General features: G+C 37.9%; 1 non-coding gene across 1 annotated transcript; it reads left to right on the forward strand.

The window, feature by feature from the left end:
• Positions 1-21410: 21410 nt before the first annotated feature.
• On the forward strand, positions 21411-21517 carry LOC141709356 (small nucleolar RNA R71). The gene has a single exon (XR_012569938.1). It is a non-coding gene; the product is annotated as a small nucleolar RNA R71 (small nucleolar RNA).
• Positions 21518-21869: the final 352 nt, after the last annotated feature.

Genomic DNA, 21869 nt, shown 5'->3' on the forward strand with positions numbered 1-21869 from the left:
GACGTAGAGCATGATTTACTTCAGATTGAACAAACTAACAAAAGAAAATGAGATGATGAAAATCTGACCTATTTATGGCACTGTAGGCTAGGTCATATTTGTGAAAATAGACTGCGGAAATTGCATAAGGAAGGGTTACTAGACCCCTTTGATTTTGAATCATATCCTACATGCGAGTCTAGTCTATTGGGTAAAATGACCAAATCTCCATTTAGTGGACATGGAGAGAGGGCTGCAGATTTGCTAGGATTGGTACACACAGATGTATGTGGACCAATGTCTACGCAAGCTATGGGTAGATTTTCATACTTCATTACTTTCATAGATGATAGATCTAGATTCAGATATGTGTATTTGATGAAACACAAGTCTGAAGCCTTTGAAAAGTTCAAAGAATATAAACATGGAGTGGAGAAACAAACCAAACATACTATTATAACTCTTCGATCAGATCGAGGTGGTGAATACTTCAATGGAGAGTTTCTAGATTATCTCAAAGAAAATGGTATAGTCTCCCAGTGGACTCCTCCATATACTCCACAGTTGAATGGGGTATCTGAAAGGAGAAATCGAACTTTGTTAGACATGGTTCGGTCCATGATGAGCTATGCGAATCTTCCAGTATTCCTATGGGGTTATGCATTGGAAACCTCAGCATATTTACTGAATAAGGTGCCTTCCAAATATGTTCCTCAAACTCCATATGAGATATGGAAAGAAAGGAAACCGAGTCTTAAACACGTTAAGATTTGGGGATGTCCAGCTTATGTCAAGAAAGTTGACCCAGATAAGCTTGAATCTCGATCCGTAAAATGTAATTTTGTGGGATATCCTAAAGAGACTTTGGGGTATTACTTTTACACCGATCATCGGGTGTTTGTCTCCAGACATGCTACCTTCTTGGAAAAGCAGTTTATCCTTGAAGGAAACAGTGGGAGCAAAATTAAACTTGATGAAGTTCAATAAGCACAAACTACTACGGATCAAGTGGAAATACCTGTTCAGACTGAACAAACTTCTGTGGAACAGCCCATTCGTAGAACAGGGAGAGTGTTTCGCCAACCTGAGAGGTATTATGGCCTTGTCATTGAGAATGACAATGAGTTGTCAATCATTGATGATGACGACCCTGTGACCTATAATGAGTCTATGAGTAGTGTTGACTCAGAGAAATGGCATAGTGCCATGAAATCCGAAATGGAATCTATGTATACCAACCAAGTATGGACTCTGGTTGAGGCGCCTGAAGGTGTTAAGCCAATTGGGTGCAAGTGGGTATACTAAAGAAAGATTGGAGCAGATGGCCAGGTAGAGACCTATAAGGCCAGGCTCGTGGCAAAATGATTCAAACAAAGGCAAGGGATTGACTTTGATGAAACTTTTTCTCCTGTAGCCCTGTTAAAATGAATTCGGATTTTGCTTGCGATTGCTGCTTACTACGACTATAAGATCTGGAAAATGGATGTGAAAATGGCCTTCCTCAATGGGGAACTTGAGGAGGAAGTGTATATGACACAGCCAGAGGGTTTTCTTTCCAAGGGAAATGAACACCTAGTGTGTAAACTGCTGCGAACCATATATGGTTTAAGGCAAGCTTCTCGTAGATGGAACATCCATTTTGATGAGATAATCAAAGAGTTTGGTTTTATCAAAAACATAGATGAACCATGTGTCTACAAGAAGGTTAGTGGGAGCGCGGTTACATTTCTTGTATTGTATATAGATGACATACTTCTTATAGGAAATGATATACCGATGCTGCAATCAGTCAAAGTATGGCTATCAAAGAACTTCACCATGAAGGACTTGGGAGAAGCATCCTACATTCTCGGTATGAAGATCTATAAAGATAGATCTAAAAGAGTGATAGGTCTTACCCAGGGTACATACATCCAGAAAGTGCTTAAAAGGTTTAGCATGGAAAACTCCAAAAGAGGTCTCATACCGATGAGTCATGGAGTGTCCCTTTCCGAAAAAATGTCTCCTAAGACACCTAAGGAAAGAGAGCGTATGAGTAAGATTCCTTATGCTTCAGCAATAGGATCTATCATGTACGCGATGTTGTGTACTAGGCCTGATGTTGCTTATTCAATTAGTGTGACGAGCAGATATCAGTCCAATCCAGGTGAAGACCACTGGAAAGCAGTGAAAAACATCCTTAAGTACTTGCAAAGGACTCAGGACATTTTTCCTGTTTTTGGTGGTGAATCTGAGTTGAAAATAGAGGGTTATACTGACTCTAGTTTTCAATCAGAAAGTGATAGCAAATCCATGTCAGGGTACGTGTTTACTTTGAATGGTGGTGCGATTAGTTGGAAGAGTTCCAAATAGTCTACAACGGCTGACTCCACAGCGGAAGCAGAATATATAGCTGCAAGTGAGGCTACAAAAGAAGCCGTTTGGATGAGGAAATTTGTTTCTGAGTTGGGAGTTGTTCCTAGCGTTGAAGAGCCTATTGTGTTGTATTGTGATAACAACGCATCAATAGCACAAACCAAGGAACCTAGGTCTCATAAAAATTCTAAACACGTCCTGCAGCGCTTTCATCTGATTAGGGAGATTGTTGAAAGAGGAGATGTCAACGTCGAGAGAGTTGACACACATACAACATAGCAGACCCACTCACAAAGCCACTTTCTCAAAGTCACTTTGATCGTCATAAAGACAAGATGGGTATTAGATACCATAGTGATTGGCTTTAGTACAAGTGGGAGATTGAAAGAGATATGTCCTAAGTCCAATCATGTATGAGGATTTAGGAATAACTTTTATGTAATTTGTTTTTGATTTCATTGATATTAATAAAAGACTTGTTTTGTTTTTTATTGCGGGCTCTATCTATTTTAAGTGTTTAAATAAGATATACCACAGTTTAGAGTAAAGCTTTTTATGGATTGTGATGAGATCATAATAATGAGACCTAAAAGATGATAACTCTAAACTTAAATAGTTCCTGGTCATAGGATTACTAACTGATAATTAATAATCTGTAAAGATCGGTACATACTATGCTTGCTTCATTAGGAAGGATGTTTGTTCTCATAGACATTTGTGTGGTGACACTATAGCTAGTATGTAGGTGCTTATTATAGAATAAGTTCACTGAACATGACTCACACAGCTGAACAACTGATGGAGTTCACTCACGTGTCAGCAGTTGTTCATATAGTGATAGTTGTACAAGTATCCTTAGACTTGAGGTCATCATAGTCATCTTGTGTACACTGAACTATGCTTTGGTTTAGTTCTTAGTCTCTAGGGACAATTACAAGGGCTTTACTGGGTATAGGAATTTGTACACGAAGATAGTGTATGATCAATAAAGGATCTACCCCTTCCAGTGAAGGAAGAGAATGTTCAATGCTGATCCACTTATGCTAGTTCAGGAATCTCTGGCCAAAGTGAATGAAATTAGAAAGGAGTTTCTAATTTACATTAAAAAGAACAAAGCATAGTGAATGGGAAAGCAAGTGATTAAATAAGATAGGCTTGACACAAGTTCCATGCCTTATATTTAATCGTGACATTGCAGGGTAGAAGGAATTGATTGTACGGTAACTACTCACTGAATAGGTTCTTGGTATTCTAAGCAGTGAATTCGTATTATCCGGATAGTCTCGATATGCCGAGAAGTATCCCTCACGATGTAGAATAAATATGATTAAGTAATTAATCATATTTAATGAATTAGAGAATTTATATAAATAATGATAAAATAGTTTTATTATTATTTATTTCTACTACCGGCTTAATATTGAACCTACAGGGTCACACCATAAAAGAGAATGATTTAATTGTGGAGGAATTAATTAATAATGGTTGATAATTATTTATTTATGAAATAAATAATTAATTGGCAAATTTAATAATTGATTAAATGAGATTTAATTGATTATAAATTAATTAAGAAAAAGTTTTTATTATTATTAATTAAGAATTTAATTTTTTGAAATTAAATCAAGTGAGAGAATTATTTCTAAAGTGTTTAGAAAAAGGATTAATAATTAAAATATATTTTAATTATTAGTGAGAATAATAAAGGGTTAATAATAATAATATTTTATGGGAAAATTTTCAGCTGAAAATTTTGCCTATAAATATACTATTATAAACCCTATTTTTGCCTCAAGCCAAAAAGAATTACAAAACCCTAATTCTCTCCACCTCCTCCTCCTCCTCCTTCATTACATCGTTTTCTTGGTGGATACCGGTGGAGTGCTTCACACTTGAGGAGCAGCTGCTAGGGACCTCCGCTCGTTGTTCTTGGATCGCTTTTAAAGGTTAGAAATCGATCCCATATATTTTAATCACGATTTATATGCTTTTATTTGGATTTTATATGTGTAAAATTGTTTTACCATGCTTCTGTGATAGATAAAATCCTACAACTATGGGGGTGCAGGATCAGGATGTGACATTCAATGTATTCAAAGCGATGAAATTCCCCACAGAAGACGAGGAGTGCTTAAAGGTGGATTTGATTGATTATGCGGTAACTTCAGAATTTGATCATATACTAATGTCTGATGCCTTAGAGAAAGCCTTGGTGGGGGACTTTGAAAGTGATGATGAGGATGGCAATGAGCCACTACAATATCTAAATGCCTCTCCTTGGAGGCGAAAGCTAGACATGCCATTTGAATCTCTTGGTACTACTGATCTCAAGAATGCTGAAGGAAAGCTCAAACCATCTATTAAGGAAGCACCTACTTTGGAGCTTAAACCATTGCCTGAACACTTGAGGTATGCTTTTTTAGGTGATGCATCTACTTTACCTGTTATTATTGCATCTGACCTTTCAGGTAGTGAGGAGGACAAGCTCTTGAGGATCTTGAGAGAATTCAAATCGGCTATCGGATGGACTATAGCATATATCAAAGGGATCAACCCTTCGTATTGCATGCATAAAATTCTGTTTGAGGAAGGTAGTAAGCCGACTGTTGAGCAACAACGATGACTTAATCCTATCATGAAAGAAATGGTGAAGAAAGAAATTCTGAAGTGGCTGGATGCAGGAATCATATATCATATTTCTGACAGTTCTTGGGTGAGCCCCGTGCAATGTGTACCTAAGAAAGGAGGTATAACTGTGGTAGAAAATGAGAAGAACGAGCTCATCCCCACTCGAACAGTCACAGGATGTAGGGTATGCATGTATTACAGAAAGTTGAACAAAGCCACAAGAAATGATCACTTCCCTCTTCCATTTACTGATCAGATGCTTGACAGATTGGATGGTCATGAGTATTATTGTCTTCTGGATGGCTATTCGGGGTATAATCAGATTTGCATTGCACCAGAAGATCAAGAAAAGACTACCTTCACTTGTCCATTCGGCACGTTTGCTTTTCGCAGAGTATCATTTGGCTTATGTGGTTCACCTGCCACTTTTCAGAGATGTATGATGGCTATATTCTCTGATATGATTGGAAACAATGTTGAAGTGTTCATGGACGACTTCTCTGTCTTTGGACATTCGTATGATAAATGTTTGAATAATCTTCATTCGATGCTCAAAAGGTGTATGGAAACTAATTTGTTGCTCAATTGGGAGAAATGTCACTTTATGGTGCATGAAGGCATTATTCTGGGGCATAAAGTCTCTAGCAAGGGTCTTGAGGTGGACAAAGCCAAGGTGGGAGTCATTGAAAATCTTCCACCACCTATTTCTGTGAAAGGAATCTGTAGTTTTCTTGGTCATGCGGGTTTTTATCGGCATTTCATTAAGGACTTCTCTAAGATATCTAAGCCGTTGTGCAACTTGCTCGAGAAAGATGTGCCTTTCAAATTTGATGATGAATGCTTGGCAGCATTCGAGACTCTCAAGAAGAGTTTGATAACTGCACCAGTTATTACGACACCTTATTGGACATAACCTTTTGAGATGATGTATGATGCGAGTGATTATGTAGTGGGAGCAGTTCTTGGGCAGCGCAAGAATAATTTTTTTCATGTGGTCTACTATGCTAGTAAGACTCTAAATGGAGCTCAAATGAACTACACCACTACTGAGAAAGAGCTCTTGACTATAGTCTTTGGTTTCGAAAAATTTTGATCTTATCTACTTGGGACAAAGGTGACAGTATTCACTGATCATGCTGCCATTCGCTACCTAGTCTCAAAGAAGGATTCGAAGCCTAGACTTATTCGTTGGGTGCTCTTGCTACAGGAATTTGAGTTAGAGATCAAGGATCGAAAAGGTACTGAGAATCAAGTAGCTGACCATCTCTCTAGATTGGAGAATCCCGATTCTACTTCACATGATAAGACATTGATCGACGAATCTTTTCCGGATGAGCAGTTGTTCGTAGTTTAGGAGGAAGAGCCATGGTTCACAGATATTGTGAACTATCTTGTCAGCAATATAATGCCTCCTAATATGAATGCAGCTCAAAAGAAGAAGTTTCTGCATGAGGTGAAGTGGTACATGTGGGATGAACCATATTTGTTTAGACAAGAAGCTGACCAGATCATCAGGAGATGTATCCCATTCTGTGAGACGGAGGGGATATTACGAGACTGCCATTCCACAGTTTATGGTGGACATTATGGTGGTGAAAAGACATCAGCTCGTATTCTGTAAGCAGGTTTTTTCTGGCCTACTTTGTTTAAGGATGCACATCAGTTCGTTTTAAGGTGAGATCATTGCCAAAGAGTGGGGAATCTTACAAGGAAGGATGAGATGCCGTTAAATGTGATGCTTGAAGTCGAGGTCTTTGATGTTTGGGGAATCGATTTCATGGGACCATTTGTCTCATCCTGCAATAATCAGTACATCTTGCTGGCAGTCGATTATGTCTCAAAATGGGTAGAAGTCAAGGATCTACCGATGAATGATGCAAAGGTAGTGTTGAGTTTTCTCCATAAGCAGATATTCACAAGGTTTGGAATGCCACGAGTAATCATAAGTGATGAAGGGTCGCATTTCTGCAACCGTAAGTTCACTTCTATGATGCAGCACTACAATATGAATCAACATATTGCTACTGCCTATCATCCGCAAACTAATGGTCAAGGTGAAGTGTCTAATAGAGAGATCAAGCACACTCTAGAGAAAGTTGTTTGTCCTTCAGGAAAGGATTGGGCTTTAAAGCTCGATGAAGCTGTTTGGGCTTATAGAACAGCATACAAGACTCCACTTGGGATGTACCCGTTTCAACTTGTTTATGGTAAGGGATGTCATTTACCTGCGGAGCTTGAGCATAAGGCTTATTGGGCGTTAAAGAAGTTAAAACTTGATCTAGATGCAGCTGGGAATAAGCGAATGCTTCAGTTAAATGAACTTGATGAATTTTGACTTCAAGCGTACGAGAACAACAAAATGTACAAGGAAAAAGTGAAAAGATGGCACGACAGGAATCTATCTCCTAAGTCATTCGTGCCGGGGCAACAAGTTCTGTTATTCAACTCTCGTCTCCGACTTTTTCCGGGAAAGTTGAAATCAAGGTAGTCTGGACCTTTTATTGTCAAAACTGTGTTTCCACATGGAGCGGTGGAGATTTTTGAGAATAATCCGGGCCAAGCATTCAAGGTTAATGGTCAGCGATTGAAGCATTACTATGGAGACACGGAAAACCGGGAAGTGGTTAGTGCCGTTTTATTGTCAACTTGATCGAAGTACTCTACGTCAAGCTAATGACGTAAAAGAAGCGCTTCTTGGGAGGCAACCCAAGATTTGTGACTATAGGAACCCTTAGAAGTTAGTAACCTATCCAAAACCACAAAAAAATCAGAAAAAATTGGGCAGGAAAAACAGTTTTCCAGAGACCCCTTGGGCGCCCGCTCAGGATTGCTGGGCGGCCGGTCAGGAGGCTGGGCGCCCGCTCAGCAATGCTGGGCGGCTGCTCAGGACCCGACTGTCAAAATTTTTTTTGCCTTATAAAAAAAATCCAAAAAAATCAGAAAAACCTAAAAACAAAATACAAACCCACAACCCATGATTTCTTTTACACAACCCACGTTTTATCTCCCACAAACCCCACTCCCACTCTAATTTTAATCCTAATTCCTACCCAATATATACATACAACTCCTCCATATACACTCCCATATACTTTCAACCTTAAAACTCTCTCCTATACTCAAAACATAATTTTTAAACACTTTTTCTCAGTTTTAATGGCACCTAAGAGATCCTGAACTATTGATAGCAACATCACCGTTCCTACTGCTGATTCTTTGAGGGGAACTGCTGCGAGACCTCGTTTGATAGATAGGGCTGCTGAGGAAGAGTATATTAGGCTTCTGGATAAGCCGATTTTGAAGGAGAGGGGATTTTTACCATCAGGGAGGGATGGTGAGTTGTTACCGATGATTGCGGAGAAAGGGTGGATTTCTTTTTGTGAGTCACCGGAGGCGGTTCCAATGAGTGTGGTTCGCGAGTTTTATATGAACGCGAAGGCGGGTAAGAGTGGGTTTACTATTTTTCGTGGGCTTATAGTTGATTATCAGCCCGCGGCGATTCGTCGTGTGATTGGACAGCGACAGTGGAAGCCCACGGAGGAGAATTGGAATGAGAAGACCTCCGAGGATTTTGATTTGGACTTGATTTGTGCTACTCTCTGTCAGACGGGCACGGTTTGGAAGTTCAAGACGGGAACTAACGAGTATCGTTCTTTTCCGGTGATTGCGATAAATAGGTATGCCCGTGCATGGAATGCCTTTATTTGTGCTAATATTTTTCCTACTTCACATGCACATGAGGTTACAGTTGAGCGAGCAAGGTTGTTATGGGGGATCTTGAATGAGGAGTATTATGTGGACCTTGGTGAGTTCATCTACCAAGGGATTTTGAAGTTTGTAAGGGGAGTGAAGCACATGAACATCCCTTATGCATCGACTGTCACGAAGCTGTGCAGAGCAGTGGGAGTTCATTGGCCTTCTCATGAGCAGCTGCAGATGCCGGCCGCTCCTATTGATGCAACGACTGTGAATGCGATGCAGGAGTGGACGGGTGGAGAGCCTGAGGAGCATGGCTTGGGATATCGTCTTCCAGGAGGACGTCCAACAGCTGGTGCTACCATGGCTAGATCCAGTCAGGATCGTGATGAGGCAGGCTCTTCTAAAGCTCAGGAAGGTGCTGGGATGGCTGATGCCCAGTATAGGAGGCTGTCGAGGAGAATGGATGCGATGTATGAGTCGCGGAGTAGGTTTACTCAGGAGCTCACCCTTGCATTTGGGACTGCTTTCAGAGGCCTTGGAGCTGACATCCAGTGACCCGTTTTTGGTGAGGACTCTGCTTATCTGCCTCCTGACACTCCACCCTCTGAGGGTGATGATGATGATTTCTCCAAGTAGGTATACCATGTGTTCCTTTCTACTACCTTCACTGGGGACAATGAAGATTTTAAGTTTGGGGGTGGTAGTTAAGGAATATTTTTGTGTGTGTCATGTAGTTGCATATTCATGATAGTTTAGTTCATATAATTGCATATTTTTTCCATATATAGTTTTTATTTATTTATTTTATTTTATAGCTTTATCATGTCATGTCATTTAGCTCATGCATATACCATGATCCCTTTAGCGTTGCTTTACCGATTGATTTGTGATATTGATGCAAGTGTAGTGATAGCATTAGAGTGATGATTGAGTCTTATAGGTTGACATGCATGCTAGAAACACTTGTAATTTCACTAAGTCTTAGAGTATGCTTAAGGACTAGATGGTTGTCATAGTTTGATGGTTATTGAGGATAATCTATTGATTATGCTTAGAATTTATGATAGGCTCTAAATGATAAAAGGCATGAAAAAAAATTGGAGTAAAAATTGGAATTCATTGCTAATTGTGGCTAGGCGTCAAATGGCTAGTAGCCGGCTCGTATTTTTATGCGAGTAGTCTAGGGTTGAGCAAGATGGAGCGAAACGCACTTGCTCAGAAATTTGAAAAAAAAAAGAAAAAAAATAGAAAAATAGAAGAAAAAATAAAGAAAATAAAGTAAAGAGTTAATGCATAATTGATCGCGAGTGGGCTCTTTGGTATTCGAGTTATTTAGTTCTTAGGGGACTTTGTGCCTAGTGACTCAAGGCTTTTATAGTATGGGATCCGCTAACCTAACGCTCGCTAAATGGCTGCCATTGCATAAGTCTTTTATGGACCTCACTCATTGCACGGTCAAATAAGCATGTGTTGTTGTGTTGAATAAAAGCATGATTCTGTAATAAGCTCCAGTGATCTTGAAGTGTTATAAGTCATTTTGTGCCTAGAATTTATTCTTCGTATAATCATGTGATTGCCTTGAGGATAATCGAGTTATGATAATTGATCTAGTTTCAAAGCATATTTGTTAAGCATCCGCACACACCACGTTTCTAGTTGTATGTTAGTCTGCATGATTTGATTGATCTTTATTCGCCTAATTGCATTTGTTGAGATGTTTTGAGTTGGTTGGTTTAGTCATTGTGAGGGGGATCGCCGCATTTCATGTAGATTGCATTCATGCATGTTTTTGGTTTTGCTTTTGAGTCTGTGACGCTTGAGGACACGCATCGATTTAAGTTTGGGGGTGTGATAAGTGGCATTTTATACCACTTAGAACGTCTTATAATGGCTTGAATTGATGTCTTGAAATCAAGTATTTTGTGTATTTGATGCATTTTTTTAGTGTTTGTGCATTTCAGGGTATAACTTGCGTTTGTGGGGAGATTTCATTAGGAATAAGCCTAGGGGAGTGCTTGGCGTAGGATGTGGGAAGTTAGGAGCAGAACGCAGTAGAAATCGGGAGCAGAATAAGGAATTTTCCAGTAACCTGCTGGGCGCTCGCTGAGGAAAGCTGGGCGGCCACTCAGGATGCTGGGCGCCCGCTCAGGATTACTGGGCGGCCGCTCAGGGGCGAGAAATTTAATACTGATTTTTTATAATCCTTATTCTGTTGGACTTCTGAGATGGCTGGTTCTTATGGGCTTATATATAAGTAGTTTTCAGAGACGTTTCGTATAGGGTGGTATCAAGCAAGGAGCGAGGAGAGAAGAAGAAGACCGTTTAGCACATCACAATGAAGAAGAGGAAGCATACGTTTTCTTGTGATTCTTTTATTCATTGTATCAGTGGATGCTAGTTTTCTTTACTTTGAACCTTATTACTCTTGTGACGTACTCTGGTTTTAATAAGTATTTTTATTAGTTTAACTTGTGTGTTATTATCATATTTTCATATGAACCCATGGTGATGATGAGTTCTATCATGGGCTAATCGTGATCATGGGATCGTAATGGATTTACTATGGAATTCTTTAGTTAGTTGTTTAATACCTTAGTGCGTGATGATTGTATGATATCTAGCATAGGTTGCACTTATTCATCTTATGTGCGTCACGAACATATAAGATAGTCTGTTAATCTCTTGTGAAGCGACGGTGGATCTTGAGGTTTAGAACTTGCCATGCTAGCATAGGTTCATGTGTGTGTATGCATGATTAGTAGGTAACTCTAACCATTTTACTTGCCCTGTGTAATCATAAAGAATAACTTGTGCTTAAATCATTATGTTGTCAAATTCTGTAGACATATAGGGTCTCAACATAATTGATGCCTATTCTACTTCTATCTTAATTGTGGATGTTTGGTAGAATGGTATTGGTACAACGAAAGTTGGCTTTTATCAGTTTCGTGTTATTCGATTAATATCATCATCGTTACATTCTAAGGGTAATAACAATAACTATTGAAGGAAGTAGTAATGAAGTTATGATCTCATGTGTGTTTAATATTGTTAATTCAAGTGTCAATTAAATGTTTAATTCTCGTAGTTAATTATAGTTAATAATTAGTTAATCAAATCTAAGTGTTATTGTCTTGACATTGAGAAGTAATCATACATTGGTGAGTAAGTGTTAATTGAACATAATTAGCACTACTAGAAAAAAGACCTTAGACATCAGTTAAAAACCGATGTCTATGTAAAAAATTTATGATGTCTTCGCGACTGATGTTAAATGTACTTTCTCATAGACATCGGTTAAAAACCGATGTCTATGTAATATTACACATCGTTTCTGGAAAATTTCTGATATCTAATTCATATTGATGTTATATAATTGTGTAATATCAAGTTCAGAAATGTAATATTAGGATGATTAGGCCTATTTAAAACTATAACACACAAGCAATATTTATAAAATAACATCGATTACAAATAAAAAACCGATGTCTATAACCTATTAGACATCGGTTGTATTCAAAGAACCGATGTTAATTTGAACAATATACATCGATTTTTTTCTAAATAACCGATGTCAATTTGAACAATAGACATCGATTGTTTTTTAAATAACCGATGTTAATATGATAAATAGACATTATGTGTTTATTTTTGAATTGATGTTATTGCCTTGTTTATATGTGCTAATATCCCTTTATTAACATCGAATATTAGACAATGTATTAACCACAATATTGAACAAACTTAATTCTCAAAACTTGACCAATACATATATATTATTACTCAATTGAATTCAAGATCAACAAATTCTCAATGTGTACAACTAATATCAAATATGTTTATCATTCTAAACAAAGTACAACTAATGTGTAAAATCAACCATATTTCTATTTCTAGTACTCGTCATCCCCTTTCATGCGGGCTCCAATTTTCTTTACCATGCTTCCAATCAATAAAAAGATATTTGTCTCGCCTAAAACTTTTCCAATCCTTTAAAAGATATCTGATGCATAAACTGAAACAGTAATGAGGGAATCAATTAATATGTATCAGTTAATAAGGTAGGTGACACTAAACAAATGGAGGACATGTGCTCGCCCTTGAGAGCACTTGAATAATGAGAGCTAGTATATGCATAAAAACAACTCAATGTTAAAACAAAAGCAGTAGTATAAAAGCCTTCCATCAAAAGAATATCAACTAAGCATAATTTTTACCTGGTTATATACCACAGATAGTCACTAGCATCCCTAGTAACATTAATTTGCTCCAATAGACCAGAAGTAGTAAATGCAGAGCTATCTTCCATAGAAGATATATCCTCATTATAGGTCTCCCATGAGTTAATATCAACGTTGCTCGACAATATTTCCATTTTTGATGTTTGAACTCCAACCTGTAACAGAGGCAAAATTTAGATTATCAATCTTAGGACACTGAAACTCTAAAGATCTGGTGATTTCCTAATTTTTTTATGACATCTGTTAATCCTTTATCTCACTGACATTGTACTAGTGTGCTTATCAGGCTTCAATAATTAGACAGGCTGCAAACAAAACTAAATAAGAGACATTATCTTTACATACTTTAGCAGTATTGAAGACTACATTGTGGCAGTCGGGAAGAATACCGATTGACCAAGGTGGCAGATTATAGTGTTTATCGTTGAACAATACTCTTGCAGCATACTTTGAATCATAATTTGATAGAAAAGCTGCACAATCTCCACCTTTTGCAGAATATATATGAGCCTGAAATATGACAAACAATCAGTACACTATAAACTAATGAATTTTGTGTAAAGATCTGGAGAAGAAAGATCTGGTTTATTATTTACCTCCTTTGGGTCAGCCAACATCCCAACTATGGCAGTATCTATTGCATCCTGGTTTTCTGTTCGTGAGGCTCGAGCTGCCATAAGAACAACAGCATCTGCATCTATTCCTTTTGCAAATACCTACAGGAACTAAACAGAGGACAGTTACAAGAGCTAATATTAGGCTTGTATAAGGATACATGTTTTATTTCTACAAGGAAAAAAATGTAACAGTAGGGTTCACTTCATCAAAATTACCTCAATCATGTTTTTGTCAACAGTAAGCTTGTTTAACGTTAAAGTTCCGGTTTTGTCACTGCAAAGCACGTCCATGCCGGCCATCTCTTCTATTGCTGTCATTCTTTTTATGATGGCTCCCTGTCAGTATAAACATGTCATTTTTTACACCAAATTACAAGCTATATAAATCACAATAAACGAAAAAAATATGGCTAACCTGCTGAGCCAATCTGTGAGCACCAATGGCCATTGTTACTGATAAAACTGTGGGAATAGCAATTGGAATTCCTCCAATAAGCAGCATAAGAAGATTTTCAATCCCAGGGCGATACTTTCGGTCTTGGATGGGATACTGCACAATAATCTCTACCACCATCCTCACAGCAATAGAGCATATACAAAAGTTACCAATCGCAGTCAACACCTATCAGTACAAAATAAAGTTCCATCAGAACTTACTCTATCAAAGGATAATACAAATCAATTAGAGATACCAATTGTAATAACTTGCCTTCTGAAAGTGGCCCACTTGATTAGTGGAATCAACAAGGTAAGCGGCTTTCCCGAAGAAGGTATGAACCCCGGTGGCAATGACCACAGCATCAATTTCTTCCTGTTTGCATGTAGAACCTGAGTACACTCCATCCCCAGGCCCTTTTGTTATATAAAGGGATTCACCAGTCAAAGATGACTGCAAAGTGTTATACTTGAGAACATTAGCAGCTGTACTACAACATAAATGTGAAAGCAGAATGACATACTAAACGTTAATGCTAACAGGAGACCCACCTGATCAATTTTCAAAGGATCACCCTCAAGTACACGAGCATCTGCAGGAACTATATCTCCTAATTTTATGCTGATAATATATCCAGGCACCAAAATAGCAACATCATCCTCATTCCACCTGCCATCTCTGAAAACCTTCACTAAAATAATGTTGATTATATTATACATCAAACTGCCAAATTCAACGTTGATTATATTATACATCAAATTTCCAAATTCAATCTCTTCGTATTATACAGAAAAGGGAAAAAGAACATGTAGGTAAAAATTTGATATGTAATTTAACGGAAAGACAGAAACACTTACACTTAATAAATATTAGGTAACTATAGGTTGTATAAATTAAGTACTGTGAGCTGTTTGCGGTCAAGTTAGGGTAACATTGTCATAAATAGATACATACAAAAAATATCCTAGGAATATGTGTGTCTTAAAGATTCCTACGGGATATAAGACTGACAACATACTTGTAACTTTATTACTATAAGGTATTGACATTATGATTTATGCTTATAACTATTATGCACCAGTTGCATAAATTAGTTACGAGTGATTTTCAAATAAAAAGGTGAAGAATTAGCTGTTTAACTTTAGTATAAAATATTAATAAATTTTATTAACATCGGTCGTCTGAGCATCCGATGTCTAAGGACCGATGTCTATTGACAGAATTCTAGTAGTGTAGTATGAGTTTCTGTGGTAACGAACTAGAAATTATTCTATATTACTTGCGAACACGTATACTTACGTGAAATATTAGCGCGTGTTTTGTTTCTAACAATCCTGCCCGAATTTCTGTCGACCTGGATTTAAAAGAGGGCTATATTCAGTCAAAAATGGGGAATCTTGACCGAAAGGGGAAGAAAAATCCTGGTCGAAAATTTCCTGGTCAAAAATTAAAAAAAATAAAAAAAATATATATATATGAAGTCCTAGTCGAAATTCGACCAGGAGTTGAGCTCGAAAAATCCTGCTCGAATTTCTGTCGACCAGGGCACAATAGAGGCTAATTCGACCAGGATCTTGGTCGAACATGATTCCTGGTCGAACCAGGTGTAAAAAAAAGAAAAAAGAAAAAGAAGGAAGAAAAATCCAGAAAATCAGAGGAAATTCCTTAAAATATTTTCTGAAAATAAAAATATTTTCAGAAAATAAGGAATAGATCCAGAAAATTAAGGAAAAATCCCAGAATTAAGGGAAAAATTCCAGAATTAAAGGAAAAATCCCAGAATTAAGGGAAAAATTCCTGAAAATAAAGGAAAAATCCCAGAGTTAAGGGAAAAAATTCCTGAAAATTAAGGAAAAATCTCAGAATTAAAGAAAAAATTCCCGGAAATTAAGGATAAATTCCAGAATTAAAGGAAAATTCCTGGAAATTAAGTTAATTCCTAAATAATAGGGATTAAAATAAATCGTTACAAATGTGTAGGTCGCTCCACACTTTATGCAAAACGATACCCTGCAAGGGAACGAATGAACTTAACTTCTGCGAAACCTAGTCGCTGTTTCCCAAAAGTTGGGGGGCAAATGATAGGGAATAAATAAATCCTGATTACGTAGTTAATATTACATTAATTACACATGACTTGGGCTACAAGGCCCACTTAGAAGATGTATGACATTCAGACCAAAAAGGTTAACACATTGATCAGGCCTGATGGACCAGATCAGGCCTGATGGAACAAAGAAGGCCCAAAACCCTGAATATTAATTAATTTCGTAATTAATTAATAAGGGAGAAAAACATCTATTAAGATAAGTCCTAGTGGAGATATAAATCCTTATAGATTGTCCTCCAAGGAACCTGGTGGGATAAGTAAATCAGCTTCCTACTTCCTAGGACTCCAAAGTCCATTCTAATTCTGAGACTTGACCACCAAGTCTCCTACACCAAGTCCAATTCAAGGACTCCCAACATCTATATAAGGGGCCTCACCCCACAAATCAGAACTACATTTTTTGACTTGATCCTTGGCAATCAGCAAGGTACGTAGGCATCTTGTTAAGGCAGATTGAGTCACGAAACACAAGAGCAGTCAAATCGAGCCTCGAAGCTCACGTTCCTTAGTAATAAATACAACAATCATATACCCTAGTTTTTAATCCATAACAAATCCCTACCGCAGGATCTATGTATAATGAACATATAATTACAAATAATAGATGTTTTAACTTAAAGAGCTTTATGATTATGGTTGTCAAAAGGAGATCCTAGCTTTAACCGAACACCAGGTATCCCGCCTTGACGATCTACGCCGTACAGGTATCCACACGAAAGCTGGTACGGAGGAGGCGTGTACTAGTACCAAGAACAGACTATTTTCCCCTTTCTCTCTCTCACCTTTAGCTGCTAGGGTTTTATGTTTTTTATCTAACAAAAAAACGTAACCCTAATTTGAGCCTTAAGGATGTTTATATAGAGATACCAAAAACAGTCCTAACCCTAATCCAAGTTAGAGTTTATTAAAATCTGAAATTCTATTTATTTAATAATTAAGTTTAACTCAATTACTAAATAACAACTAAATTTCGGATTTAATAATATACAAATTCGAAATTCATTTATCCCATTAATTAAGTCCAACTTAATTAATAATAAATAATTCAAATTTCCCTTTTTAATTCAAATCCGAATTTGAATTAAATATTCCTCCATGCTTTCTTTGTGCGACCCTATAGGTTATTATTACGTTGGAAATAATTTATATATCTCATATTTAAATTATAAACAATGAGTGGCATCTAGTAATACATCATTGTTACCCAAGTAATAATAATTAAATCGGTGGTCAATTAAACCTTTCGTGAATAGTGTACAATGTAATATAATCCCTTTAGCCTTATATTATAGATCAAACACGAGGCATGCATTGTGTCATCCTCTGTTAACGTTCAATCCTTCTTTCCTTGATCAATGAGTAAACTATTAAACAAATCAGTATTTGAGCACGACCATGCATTTTATAGTCTTACTCAATGAAGAGGCCAATAATATCACTCATTTAATAAAGGAGGGCTAAATCCCAACTAGATCATTCACATTTCTCTTACGATTTATAATATACCCAATGTCTACTTTTATTATTACCTGGTCAAGGATAACTTTCAATAGTATCAAAGTATATTAATTCTCGTATAAAAATATAATGATTTCAGGTCGAAGGACCAATACATCATTATCACTGTGAGAATAACTTATGACACTATAAACATGTACTATCTCACAACGGGTCCATCTAGCACCATGTATTTAATACATGTGCATGTGTTTTGACTTTAGTATCACCATATCAATGATCAATGAGATGTGATAATCAGCTAACAAACACACTAGTCTCAGTGTATTTATTATCGTCCCTTAACAATAATACTTGATTAGGGACCTTTAGGAATATCAATACTATTCTTATAATCTCATTTCTAAGTCACATACTTAGAGATATTGATTTACATATCATATTCCAAGGAAATTTATTAATCTAACATCTTATCACAGAAAATAAAGATATAATAAATTACTAAAGAATAATCCATATAATCATAATTAATAATCTAAATGTTTTATAATATAAACATAATAGTGTTGTCTCTAAGGCACAAACACTAACAATGTATATATAGCAGCCCACGCAAAGTAGAAGTCTTCTGGATCAAAATTCCATGAGAAACAAGATTTTCTGAATTCGACCTGGCGCGGGCGCGCGCTTAACCAGCGCGGGCGCGCTGCATATCTGGACTCCTGGCACGACCGCGCCGACTCTCTGGAAAAAAATGCTGACTTCTTCTTTTCTTGCTGATTTGAGCTGGTCTTTTCATGAGCTTTTATTCTAGACACCATCCTAACACCAAATTAGCACTAAAACCATGCTAATTCACCTGGTTACCTGGTAAATGCCTGAAATACAAAAATACTATAAAAACACGTTAAAAACACTAACAACTTGAGTATAAAACACCAATCCAAAGCTTTACGGAGCATTATAAAGTGTCATAAATGCCACTCAACAAGGTGCCGTGATCAAGCTCTTTTTTAAGCTCTCAAAAGCAACTAGAAACTCATCATCAAACTTGAAAGGGACATCTTTCTCTCATATATTGCACAATAGTTTAGAGATTTTAGAGAAATCCTTGATGAACCTCTGATAGAAACCCGCATGACCAAGAAAACTGCGGACTCCCTTAACAGAAATTGGTGGAGGAAGGTTTTCAATGACCCCCACCTTGGCATTTTCCACCTCAAGACCTTTACTAGAGACCTTGTGCCCAAGAATGATGCCCTGTTGCACCATAAAGTGACATTTCTCCCAGCTGAGAACCAGATTGGTCTCAACACACCTTTTAAGAACTGCGCCAGGATTTTACAAGCACTTGTTGAAAAAATCCCCGAACACAGAAAACTCGTCCATAAACACCTCCATATTCTGACCAATCATGTCAGAGAAGATGGCCATCATGCATCTCTGAAATGTGGCAGGTGCACCACATAACCCAAAAGAAATTCTTCTGAAGGCAAAAGTACCAAACGGACAAGTGAAGGTAGTCTTTTCTTGATCTTCTGGAGCAATGTATATCTGATTATAGCCCGAATAGCCGTCCAGAAGACAATAGTATTCGTGCCTAGCAAACCTGTCGAGCATCCGATCAATGAAATGAAGTGGAAAGTGATCCTTCCTTGTGGATTTATTCAGCTGTGATGCCTCCTTTCTTAGGCACACACTGAATTGGGCTCACCCAATAACTGTCAGAAATAGGATAAATGATGCCTGCATCTAGCCACTTAAGAATTTCCTTCTTCACGACCTCCTTCATGATAGGATTTAACCTCCTCTGTTGCTCAATAGTCGGCTTACTTCCTTCCTCTAGCAGAATTTTATGCATGCAATAAGAAGGGCTGATTCCCTTAATATCTGTTATAGTCCATCCAATTGCTGACTTGAACTCTCTCAGAATTCTCATGAGCTTTTCTTATCACTACCTGTAAGGTTAGATTCAATAATAACAGGAAAATTAGATGCATCACCTAAAAATGCATACCTCAAGTGTTCAGGAAAAGGTTTAAGCTTGAGTATGGGAGCTTCCTCAATAGATAGCTTGAGACGCCCCTCAACATTTTTGAGTTCTGACAGTCCAAGATATTCAAAAGGCATATCCAGCCTTCGCTTCTAAGGGGAATTCAAATACTATAGCTGCTCATCAGCTTCACCATCTTCACTAAATCTCCCATCAAGGATTTCTCTAGGGAATCAGACCTTAGCATTTGATCAAGTTTGGAATTAACCATAGAATCGACCAATTCCACTTTTAAGCACTCCTCTTCATCAGTAGGGAATTTCATGGCATTGAAAATATTAAAGGTCACATCCGGATCCTATACTCGCATAGTGAGCTCACCCTTCGGCACATCAATCAAGGTTTGTCCAGTAGCCAAGAATGGTCTTCCCACGATTATGGGAATCTTTTTATCCTCCTCGAAATCGAGAATTGCAAAGTCAGCAGGAAAAATGAGTTTCTCCACCTTGACCAAGATATCCTCCACAATGCCTCGTGGATATGTAATAGAACGATTGGCCAACTGCAAGGACATATATGTAGGCTTTGGATCAGGTAAACCCAACTTCTTGAAGATAGATAAAGGAATCAGATTGATGCTAGCTCCCAAATTATATAAACACTTGTCGAACGACAAGTGTCCAATGGTGCAAGGAATAATGAAGCTTCTAGGATCTTTAAGCTTCAGAGGCAACTTCTATTACAGCACAGTACTGCATTCCTCTGTAAGAGAAACGACCTCTAAGTCATCGAGCTTCACTTTCCGAGAGAGAATACCTTTCATAAACATCACATAGCTAGGCATCTGTTCAAGAGCTTTAGCGAAAGGTATGTTGATATGAAGTTTCTTAAAAACTTCCATGAACTTAGCAAATTGCTTATCCAACTTCTACTTCTGCAACCTTTTAGGAAAAGGAGGTGGAGGATAGACCTATTTTCCCCTGTGTTACCCTCAGGAGGAGTGTTGATAACAGCTTTCTTCCTTGGTTCCACCTCGGCATCCTTCAACACCTCTTCTTCAGCCACAACTTCATTTTCCGAAACTTGAGATTTTTCAGGGCTTGCAACCTTCCCAGACCTTAATATAATTGCCTTAACCTGCTCTTTTGCTTCCCTCTTGCCTGGAACTTCTGTGTCACTAGGGAGTGTACCAGGTTGTCGATTCAACAAAACATTGGCAATCTACCCAATTTGATTATCCAGAGTCTTGATAGAAACCGCTTGGCTCTTGCACACGAGCCTCAGCTCCTCCAATTCAGATTTTTCATTAGATTGACTTGTACTTCCATGCAGTAGTTGTTGAAGTTGGAGTTGTTAACTTGGTGCATATTGCGGTTATTGAAAACCAGGAGGGTTGAATTGCTTTGCTGCATACTGTTGATAAGGTTGTTGCACTGCATTTTGATTGTTGCTCCTGCTGAAGTTTAGATGATTGCAGTTGTTGGAATGATAAGTGGCTAGAACTGGTTGCTGCGACCTCTGAAAGTTGCTTACAAACCGAGCTGATTCACTAGAAATAGCACACTGCTCAGTTTCATGCGCACCTGCACAAAGTTCACAAACACTTGTGATCTGATTAACTCCATAATTAGCCAAATAATCCACCTTCATCGTTAAAGCCTTAAGCTGAGCAGCTATAGTAGGAGCTGCATCCACCTTCAGAATTCCTGCTACCTTGCCTTGAGGTAGCCTCTAAGTTGGGTTATGGTATTCATTAGCAGCCATTAGTTCAATCAACTCATAAGCTTCATCGTAGCTCTTAGCCCATAAGGCTCCACTTGATGCTGCATCGAGCATGGGTCTAGACTGTGTCCCCAAACCATTATAAAAGCAGTTGATAATCATTCAGTCAGGCATCCCATGATGAGGACACTTCCTAAGCATCTCCTTATAACGCTCCCAAACTTCATATAAAGACTATCCCGATTGCTGCGCAAATTGAGTAAGAGCATTCTTGATTGCAGCTGTCTTTGCCATAGGGAAGAATTTAGTAAGAAACTTCTGAGCAAGATCTTCCCAAGTAGTGATAGAACCTGCTGGTAGAGAATGCAACCAACACTTAGCTTTATCCCTCAGAGAGAATGGGAAAAGCCTCAGCTTAATAGCATCTTCAGAAATATTGTTGAATTTGAAAGTGTCGCAGATATCGATGAAATCTCTAATATGCATGTTGGGATCTTCTGTTGGAGAACCCCCAAACTGGACTGAATTCTGCACCATCTGAATCGTGCTAAATTTGATTTTAAAAGTATTAGCCGCGATGGCTGGTCAGATAATGCTAGATTGAATGTCACTGATCTTCGGTTGAGAGTAA

This window comes from Apium graveolens, chromosome 2 (genome assembly GCF_009905375.1).
Source record: "Apium graveolens cultivar Ventura chromosome 2, ASM990537v1, whole genome shotgun sequence".
Taxonomy (NCBI): domain Eukaryota; kingdom Viridiplantae; phylum Streptophyta; class Magnoliopsida; order Apiales; family Apiaceae; genus Apium; species Apium graveolens.